Below are 12,008 nucleotides of genomic sequence, written 5' to 3'. Positions count from 1 at the left end.
ACCAATAGTTCTATATTTCCAGGATAGATGTTTTTTTATGGATAATGATGGAATGGTGCACTCGCCTGCACTAACGGTTTACGCTGACATAGACAGCAATCCTGGGGGAAAGGGATTGTTAGTAATGAATAACAATACATTTCCACCAGGATTGCAATTTGAAATAAATATCTTCATTATATTATAGATTTAGTACTCAACATTTTTAATATTTACAATATCTGTGCGTAAGGCATAGCATAGTTTACCTACTCATAATTTTGAGTTAGAATAATAAAATTATTAAACAACGCATAGTACCAAAAATTTGTGTATCGTTTTAGAGAGTCCACTGAATTTGAAGTTATCAGTAGAGGTACAATTAAATATTATTCAACCAAGCCCTTTTATAATTATTTTTTCTTGTCGAAACTTTTACGTTTTCTTGGCGAAATTCTGATAGAAAATGTTTTCAATAAAAAGTCTTTAAGAACTGTTTTGTTAACTGTAAAGTAATTTTGGCAATATTGAAGTACATGTGAATTAAATGATACTCATAAAATAACTACAATACTATCCGCTAGAACACGTGTCTCATGGCCACCCTACTAGGTCCGTATGCAAACGCTACAACTCCCCAGAGTAGCACAATTTATGGCAAGCATTTCACAGAATTTTCTTTTGTTTTTTCAAAAGTAACGCGGGCGTATGGTTGCGTACCTCCTTGGGCGTATTTACACATATGTACGCCGCTTTATATGCGCCTCGTGGGGTGTAAGCCCTTAGGATTGCTCGCCACGTATGTATGTGGATTGAAATAATGCAAGTACGTGTAATTTAGTACTTATACTTCACGTCAGATCAACAGACATGAAAAATTGTTTTTAACTTATTCTATTCAAGTGAGAATAGACAACATGTATTTTATTCTTCCAAAACCAATCTACTTTCGTACAAAGTTAGTAGATATCAACTTGTATAATTATTACAGATTACAGACTTATTACAGTTGTATGTATGTATGTTGAAGCAAGAGAAGAAAACTCTAAAAAATACTTTATAACAGTTCGCCTGCTGTACTTAGTATGCTACACCATATAACCACAGACAATATAATATTACATAATATAACTATATAATATAACATTAGGCACTTATGAGGAAAGCTGCGTGCTTAGAAGAGCACGAAGTATGATGATCTGTTTTCTGGCTATTTACAATCTACTTAGAATATTTTCTATATATGTATAACAATACTTATTAATATCAGGTCCTATCCACCTATTAAATCTATATTGGTGTGGCAAAATGATTTTATTATATATATTTTTTGTATTTCTGACTCATACGGTGCAGTCAATATACGACAATAAATGACAAAGTGCATGTGAAAAATTTATTGATAACTACATTTAAAATTTAATACATCAATTAGTTTACTACGAAAATATTAATCAATATGCTGTTGTTGACCATCACCTAAAACCAAAAACTATGAATCTTCACTTTTACTATTTCTTTCAATTCTATTGCATATTTTGAATTTCTATATAGCGGACCCATATAGTTCGCCATACCTACAGTACGTGATACTGCATTCTTTTCTCGGAACAGATATATTTATTAACTACAAACTTGTTCCATAAAAGTCAACAAAAGGACCGTAAAATTATCCCACGTGTAGAAAACTAACTGATCGCAAAACAAATTTACAACAACGTAATTGCCAAATATCTCACCGAGCAGGGGAGAGGAGTTACCAAAATGTGATGCCTCACTAAAACTAAATAAGTGGTCGAAAAATAGACCCGAAAGCACCCATTTAAAGCTGACCGATACGTTGTTAAAGTGACTACCCTCCGATCTGTGCAATGATATAGTAACAAAGAGGGCGGAGCGGATCCTTGCAGCCTGGTCGGTACAAGTGGAAAAACAAGGCGCTTAATCCGAAAAGTTGCCTTAATTAGGTTCGTACGAAACTAACTCCCAGAACGAATTAAGTATGATGTTAAATTGGATAAATCTGCGTTCTAATTATGGTCGCGGCTCGGGGACGGACAACAACTTTAAACCTCGTAGAAAAATCAAAAGGGATTAATAGAATAGCTGACGAGACAGGAGAGGCGTATCTCATCAACTTGTTGATATCGCATTACAAATTTATAGAATGCAGTTCCAACATCACCGTGGCTGTGTCTATTTCCATCTAAGCTATTTAGAGTAGACGTTTCAGAAATTGTCTGTAGAAGCTGAGAAAAATTTGTCAGAAGTAACAAAAAGAATAATAATATATAAGAATGAAATATTCAAAATTTTATTGATATTTTGAATACACGCGTGTTTTTTTTAGGTTTTGTGGCGATGCAGCATATTGTCTGCCTGATGATCAGTATTTTGAAAATATTTTCATTATACAAAACCATATTTTTGTATGTCCAATTGCGGTATTTATTTTATCCTCTTGAACCAAACTTGTTATTGGTAGGTTTAGGTAGCATTTTATTGAGTTTTTTGCTAGTTCTTCAAAATTAGCCTAATTATAGAAAGCATCCTAAATTATTAAATGAATCTTTGAATCTTTGAATTTGACCATAAAAGTATTTTACATTTGTATGAGTTGAGAGGAATACTTTGCCAACAACATCTATAAATTTACCTACTGCATTTAATTTTGTTATCTTTGATACATAATCTGGGTACAAACAAAAAAATATTGATGTATTTACTATAAATCATACCCAATAAATAAGACAACTTTTTTGTCTTTTTATACACTATTACTATAATAAAAAAGAATTACCTATGTTTAGTTTAAAAGCCAAGTATAGGTACAAGTTTGTAATGAAAAATATTATACCTACCTACTTTATTTTTTCGTTATACCTGTATGTTTATTAGTGCGAAAACCTTGCCTGAAATCTCTATACTTAATTTCTCTCGCTCACATTAATAAGTCATTCATTTCTTAATAAGTATAATAACAAGTTCTTTACAACAGCAACGTCGAATCACCACAATATAAAGAATTATTATATTTTAATTGACAGGTTAACATTTTCATTTTATTAACATTTTTATTAATTTAGTAAACTTACATTTATTTGGCTATGCACAGGTTACGGGTTAATAAGGAAATGAAATAGAAAAAATCTACCTATTTGTGCACAGAACTGCTTGAAAATTCAGTGGGGAAAAAACGGCCACCAAGAAAGAAAAGTGATTAAAAAAAGCCCGAAGTAATGAAATGGCGCGTAAATTACAAAATTTTCGCACGAACGGCCACAGTTCGGCGCGTTCTTAATTTGTACTTTTAAAAAAATTAATTAATCTGCCGCGCGGTAATAAAAATGGCGGCGAAGGGCGGGCTGGTGTCATAAAATGAGGAATTTACTTTTTTTCCACTCACACAAACCCCGCCTTGTGCACGAGGTGTGTCTTAAATGTCTTAAGTGTATTATGGTTGGAGAATTTTTAATTGACCTGTTTCGTCTTGTCTTATTTCCCTTGACAGCTATTATATTTCTTGCAAAACAATCCAGTGTTATAGCTTATATGTATGACATTTAAAATCATAAATTGTGTTAATAAAACTATAGAACTTGACGCTTGTTTTTCGTAAAATTATTAATGCGCTAGTCACGAGATATTAAAATCAAACTGAAGTTATATATTAATGAAAGGTATATAATATCACGATACCGTCAATAGCAATGAAGTATAAATGGAAAATATTGCCAAATAGAAATAAATTTATACTTTTCCGCGCAAATTTATCTTTTTCCAGCAGTAAAAGTTATATATAAATATCTATGAACGATTTCAAAGTCTTAACTCACGCGGTCTACGGTATAGAAACTTAGAAAAAATACTGACTCCATTTAGCTGTTTACTATTTTATAACGGTGTAAGAATATACTGTTGTCAGTCCTGATCATTCTCAGAATACCCTAAAAACCACACCACAATGCAAGTAGTAGTACCTACATTATTTTATCTGTGGTAGTACATAACATCTAATAATATGATAATATAGATCTAAGTATTGTATTAGAATGTATATTGAGAAATTAAAGACTAACAATATGAAAATAGGTCGTCACTCAGTGCTATCTAGGCTATAATTAAGCAAAATATAAATTAAAAATGGGTAAGCTGACGTTTGACCCAATAGAAAGTGGGTCGTATATTAAAGACTTAAATGTAGATAAGTACCTATACACTGCAATCCAGCTTGTAAAGAGTCATTCCATAATACAATAAATAAATGAGTAAACTTATGCAAAATACAAAGCTAAGCTTCATTAAATCAACTTGAAGTTGTGCGAAATATTGCTGCAAGCCTACTGAAGAATTTACAGGAAAAAAACGGGTAATGAGCGACTGCGATCAAAATTTCATTAGCATAAGGACGTGCGTAGTCGATGTTTACATTATTAGTAATATCGATAATTGCATTATTTTTACATTATCGTAAAATATAAATTCAGATACTGTCACATATGGCCTATGTAAAGTTGTGCCTAGAAACAACTTGGTAAAATAACTGGTATTTTTATTAAATAAACTATATAAACTAGACTATATAAGTGGATTACAACAATATATTCGACAATAAAAAAACAACATCAGTATAACATTATCAATTGCAAAATAATAATAAATAAACTTAAAATTTGTGTAGGTATATAAGTAGATAACTACTACAAATTTGACCATAAAAACAACATTAGTACAATGCTATCAATTGCAAAAAATTAAGAATTGTGTAGACATATAAATAGACAACAACTATATATTCGGCCATAAAACCAATTTTGTACAACGTAATCAATTGCAAATACGCAAAAAAAACTTTAGATTAAAGAAAAATTATTTAGATATAGTAGTTATCGATACGTACCATTCCTATCATTAGTTCCTTTGAAGGGACGGAGTGCAGTTGCTTGCAAGTTGAACTTCGCCCGACGTTCATTATATTGTAGCTGTATTGTATTCATATCTAGTTACGAGTACATACTACCTCATTGTCTCAACTTCCACAACCGATCGGAGTGGGAACACAATAGCTCAATTGCTGTTGATATTCAAGTGCATAACTTATCAGATATTGTACAGCTATGGCGAATAGCACGTACCCGGTATTACAATGCACTCACTATACTAATATTATAAAGAGGTAAAGTAGATTTGTTTGTTAAAGTAATATATAAAATAGAGAGTGGACTGTATTATTTGAAAAGAGGAAAAGGAAGCAGAAATACGATTTCGACTTGGAAGAACGTCTACTACACTCCGAACACCACAAAGCAAGCAATATAACACCAAACTTACCTTTGCTCAGGAACGTCCCGGTGTGTAGTAAGTACAGTTTAGTGGCAACGCACTCTAGAGGGTATATTTTCATAAAAACAATTATGTTACCTATAATAAATAAACTATTCATTATGTTGTTTTATATAGTAAAAATACGGAGCGTCTTTTTCATTCCACTTCTTATTTGAAATTGTTTTTTTATTCTCAATTCGAAATTGAAGTGGCCCACATGTATTTATTTGTGGCCAGTATTACCATACGCCCTTACTTCATTCAACAAGCCGGTGATACAACCTGCTTCGACTAAGGAGGTTCGGAATATGTGGTTGTTTGGGGTAATCTCCGATTTTTATGATCCGATTCTGAAAATGTTTTCACTGTTAGAAAGGTATACGGATTATCCCCGAGTGCTATATGCTGCTACATACATCACGCTTGACCAGTAAGAGTGGATGAATGAAAAAATAGAGTGCTTCGGTTGCGAACGCTGGTTGCAGATTCGCAAAATATGTATGACGGAATTGTTATCCTTTAAAAATTCTAAAAAAAAGTCCGCGGCAATGTACGTATCTTTTCATGTTAACTCACTATAACCTTTTTATTTTAATCCAATTTCTTCGAAAATAATGAAGATGATTTTATAAACATGATATTATACGAGTACCTTAAGTTGTTTCAAAATTAAACAAATAGTGGACCCGTGCGAAGCCGGAGCGGTTTGCTAGTAGTTGAATATATTCAGTCGAACTAAAATAATTAAAAGCTATACTACGTCTGCACAGATATTCATCTTTTATTTTATATATTTTGAGAATAAAAAACCGTCATCATGATACTGATTACTTTCATAAGAAATTTCATTATATACTGATAGGACTGATTATCAGTCAGGAAGTGTTAACATGAAAACAGACATAAGATTTTACATTTATAATATTAGTAGATATGGATATATAAATATCATCGTATAAAATATATTCTTAATCGTAGTCGAGTTTACTTCTTAACACTTCACTCGTTTTAGTTGCAGTTGGGTAAATAAATACACATTAAATGACAAACCGTGTGCAGTGCCCGTAGACCAAAATCGAGTCACTTAAATTGGCTGAGTGGCATATCAGGTAGGTTCAGGGTTCTCGGCTATAAATAAATCAATTCGAAACAGGGCGGGTGTCCACGCTGCCTGGGGAACCCTAAATTCAGCTAGGGTGTTAGTAAATCACAGTTATTGTTAATTCTCAGGAATGTGTACGTTTATTTTGAGTTGTAACTCCCGAAGATTTGGTCACTGAGAGGGTACAGTATCGCTAACTGTGTAGGCACAAGGGCGATCATACCAAAGAGTAAATCAGATTTATAGATTTTGCAATGAAAAATTGTTTTTAATCTGGATTTGTCTTCCCTGAACTGTTAGTGAACATTGTCACATATAAATAATCATAAACAGAGCTTTTATGCGATTTTACTATATAGGAAGCTATAAAATTATCTACATTGTTTACTAACATAGCATTGGGTATATCATTAGGATACAGATGCTATTATGTGCCGGTATTTCTATTTTTTTTTCATACACATAATAATAAATAATAATAACCGTGGACAAATAATACTCATGAATACAAATGTTTGCACCGTGCGAGTGGTGGTGTTCTAAACCGGTAGACCACCGAGCCATTCAACCTACCTGAACGGTTAACCTACATGATGTTAGATGAAGTAACCGGGTAGTTTGCAAAAACCCTGTTGGTAATAGAGTCACGTGGGGCAAGTGTGCGCAGCGGGTAAGTGTACGCACTCGAAGTATTTCAAAAACGGTTTATAGGTACGAACTGATAACACCCCTCCTCATTAGCGCACAAAAGGCTATACTTAGTGCAACTTTTTCACTGTCCGCCGGTGAACCATTTTGTTTCCGTAAGTGAGTATTGTTTTTTGCTTGAAATATTGCGATTTTTGTCTTAAATGAGAGACTCATTCCTTTGTAATATATTTATATTTTGAAATCATGCTTTATACCATCGAACAGTACATTTTATGTAATATAAGCCGTGTTTAATCTTTTGGTGATGACGATTACGTAATATTGCTCAGTTCTGGTTAAATTTTATTTTGATGGTTTGGGGTAAGTGTGCGCATACGAATGTCGGGTAAGTGTGCGCATGCGAATACTTACCCCGCTCCGCTTTGGCTTTGTATTTATGATGCAATTTGTTATTTCAGAGTTTAATTATACATAAAAAATGCCTCGATTATAAAAGAAATGCCGGATAGAAGTGTTGTCACAGAGGAACAGCTAGAAGCTGTTAAAAGATTAATATCGGAGGTTGGTAGCAAACGACAGTGTGGCACCCGCAATAATGAGTGTACCTTCGTCTAGGAATGAATATGTACGACTGTCATCCATCCAAGAAATACCGAAGTTGGCCTTAGGCATTTCTTGGATGAATGACTGTGATTCAAAATCGGCGAAAGAAAGGCAAAAAGTCAATCATTGATACTGTAAGTCCTTATAAAGTAGAATTGGAAAAACAAAAAACAAGAGGAAGAATAAATTGCCAAAAAAGAAGATACGACTTGATCTGAAAATAAATAAAATGATGAGCAGGAATTATTTTGCCCACTGTGTGGAGAAAAATACATATTTCCACCGAATGAAGACTGGATCCAATACAGCATCTGTAAGAGCTGGTGGCATGAACAATGCAATAACTTTGAAAGGGAATTATTTGAACTGATGTATTATTAGGTTGAGGATGTCTATTTTCTAGTTTATCATATGAGTCTGACTCTATTTACTGTATGTTACATGTTGCGTACACTTACCCGCACTACTGCGCACACTTACCCCTATACTTGGGTAAGTGTGCGCATTTAAACAGTTTTGATTTTGTTGATTTCCAAAGAATTTGTGTAAATGATAATTATTTATTTTGCGTTTAAGTTGTTGATTATTAAATATTTTATATAATAAACCTTGTTTTGTTCCAGTTAACTTCAAATATTTTATTATATGATACTTCAAACCTTAAGTGCGCACACTTGCCCCACGTGACTCTACCTTATATGCTCATATTACAATATCTAGATTGGTATTGACAATTAACAGACACCTAATACGGATGTAACACATATAGATACACTGAATGTGGTATGTATTCTCTTAAGTGCATTGTTGTGTTTGACTGTACGACATCGTATCCATGTATAGGTCACTACGAATACTATATAACTCTTAGCGGAGTGATATGACTGCAACCAATTGAGTTCCGTGACCATTGAATCACAAATAAAGTTGCCAGTCGTATTAAAGTGGTTTAAATTTTTAATTTTTAGGCTAATTATAAAAAGACAATGAAAAAACTTTCATCGTTCTAACTTCAAAAATGATGAATTTACAAACTTTCATCCACTATTTTATAAAAGTTTTACGTACTTTGAATTTCATATTTATTTATATTTATCTCAACTTATTTATGTCAACAGCCTAAAAAGTAAGTCAAGCTTCTAGCTTTAAAAATGACGGTACTTTCGTACAACCTTTCATATCCGTTTTCAACCCGTTATTCATATCGAAGAGAAAAGAGTAGCCTTTCTCAGAGTCTAAGCTATTTGTGTACCAAATTTCATTTACATAAATTAGTTCAGTGCGAGAAGACTGCGTCAAAGAATTACTTCCGCATGTAGGTATATAATATTAGTAATAAATTTAACTATTAACGGATTGTATTAAATTTAACTTTAAATATCTTCCATTCCTTGCAAAAATAATCATTGTATCTATATTATACACATACACGCAGACACCAGTAGGCGCGACAGACAGATAAAGTTTGTTTCATATTTATAATATTAATAACAATATGAAAGTTATCACTTACCATCAGCTTATTTGCTTATTCAATTGTATAAAAAATGCATAATACTAGTAATCACTTATTGATTAATAAAAATACCATATATATAGGTATAATTTGTATTTTTATTATATTCATAATTTGTAAATACATGCATAATATACACATATAGAAAACGTTCTATGGACGAATAGTCTACTTAAACATTAAATAAAATTGTATTGATCTGAACGAGAAACATTTATTTAAGTATATTAATTTATTGCATCTGCATAGAAAAAATGTACCTATTAGATAAATTGTATACTTATAATTAATTGTCGAACAAGGTTTTATTGAACCCACCATCCGTGTCCTTTTGCGTAAATAACATTCTATCTATCTATCTACTTTTGGTCTAGATGGCGTAGTTTAACTTAACCAAGCACGAGTATACCATTTTTTAAAACTAGCTCATCCTGTAAAATTTCGCATTTATTTTTATATGCGATAATATTATTATTTATTTAGAATTATATAACGTCAAATGATGAAAGAATAATTCAAATCGGTACAGTGGCTCCAGAGATAACAACACTAAAAGCTTTCCCTCAGCACATTCGCAATCTCTCCTTAAATGCAGACGCAGACTATATTATCAGTTACTTGCAGTTCATACTGCCAGGTGGCGCATTGCCGTATTATGAGCCTGAAACTCGATAATGATGTTTTCTGGCAAATCAGTATATATTACCGAAGCACCATAGTGTATATTGTAATTGAAATCCGTTAAAGTAATTATGACATGTTAAAATAACCTAATGTTATGTTAACATGAATCTTGTCGGATTTTCCTTATTAAAGTATAAGCTCACTACTAGTGAATTCAGTTGTAAGTGCAACTTGAATTGACAGTACTGAACTTTCTTTTGTTAAATTATAAAATAAATATGAGCTTCAGGTAACTCGCGACTTCGTCTGTTTTTTTACATAAAACATAGCTTGGAAAGGAAGATAAAAGTGTGTACTGCCTATTTAATTTCATTAAAAAAATATTTAATACGTACTCCATCCAAATGTTAGAAATAAGAAAATGTGTGTATTTGTTATCTTTTCACGACTAATTAGCGACTGAATGTATTTTAAATAAATTTTATGTAAAAATATGTTGAATCATGATGTCAATATCTCATAAAACAACACAAAGTCACAGTTAAGAGATATTATATGACATTTATATTATAGTTATAGTGTGTACCTATTGGTTTAATATTAATAAAACTGAAGTAATAATAATATTAAAGAAAAATGGCATAAAATGTGGACATAATTAAAGTTTAGGTATGTGTATAAGGAACACAGAAAGATTTTTTTATAATTACACAAAAAAGGTTCTTAGTTGTACATATATTTTTTTTTTATTGTAACACTGTTTATGGCCAGACTATGAATACATAATTTTATTGTTTGTGTGTGTGTATGTGTATAATATTGATTTTTATAATTGAATAAATGTATAGGTAGTAGGTGAATATAGTGTTATCCTTACCGGAGCTAGCAGTTTTCTATATACTTATCTATTACGTATTTCGCACTATTTAATTATATCATAGTTGTAATAAACAAGCGCCCTTTAGTTTACTATCGTAACGCAGTACTATTGCCCATGAATATTTAAGAGTGGCCAGAGTTACCGAAATTTGATTTATACGCGGCGTACTAAGCGTATGTTATATTATAAATGGTGCAATTTAACTGGATACCCTTTGAATTATGTGTAAATACAACGAACTTTATTAGATTAAACTTGTTTATTGTTGTATCGCTATAATTAATTGTCATTATTAAAGTCAGACAAATTGCGTGACGACTCATTATTACTTACTAATACGTTTTCGCACCTAACATAGTCTAGCTTAATAGACTATGTATTACTATTTGGCGAATAGTATAATAGCTATTCTTTTTCGATGGTAAAAACTTCGTGTTTGCCAAATTTTTAACTTAACCTTCGAATGAAAACACGGCGGAAAACCGCTGCAGCCTTTCGTATCGAAAATCGCAAGGCAGTTCAAAAGTGCTTTTGGTACTTTGTAAAATTAATAGATATATGAAAGAATGATTTGTTACATCATTTTTTTAGAGTAATCAGAATACAATCATCATGTCTCGTATATATTTTTAAACTAGCTTAGCACTGAAACAGTAAACTTTTTGCATTATTTCAATTTGATATCGTTTTTTATCAAATGAACTGCGCCACATATATTATTATAAATGTAACAGACAATTGTACGCATGTTTTTTTTTCTAAGTCAATTGGTCCTTTTATTTATAATATTATTGTACAATAAAGTATTACAAACAAACAAAACAATTATCATTTTAAATAAGAATATCATCTATGTTGCAGTTATGTTCCGATCGCTTCACAGTTTAAATTATAAACTATACAAATTTGGTTACATCAACAATTCTCAATTAGTTCAAAGAAAAACGCAAACCCATCCATTTTTATTTGCAGTTATACAGTTATGTAATAAGTATTACATAATTAAACGTTTGATGGTAACAAATCATTGCATTTCTTATCAAGAGCATAAATGTGGTATTCATTATTTTGCGGATTGGATATTATAAATGTTTTTTGACATGTTAAACTTGCATTGCAATACTTAAAGTTATTAGTTTAATAACATACTCAATACTCCAAGCAGTCCATAGTCCCCACATTGTTTTAGCAGGGGTTCAATTGGTCAAAACCATAGGGAGCAGCCAATGTCTATAAACACATGCCTACCTAATAGACACAATACAATATACTCACAATGTATGCCTAGACATACCTATACCTTTACTTCTGTACAGTATACATCACAT

Source organism: Achroia grisella, unplaced genomic scaffold (assembly GCF_030625045.1).
Source record: "Achroia grisella isolate CSIRO2021 unplaced genomic scaffold, CSIRO_AGI_Agris_v1 utg640, whole genome shotgun sequence".
Lineage (NCBI taxonomy): Eukaryota > Metazoa > Arthropoda > Insecta > Lepidoptera > Pyralidae > Achroia > Achroia grisella.
This window is presented reverse-complemented; position numbering follows the sequence as displayed.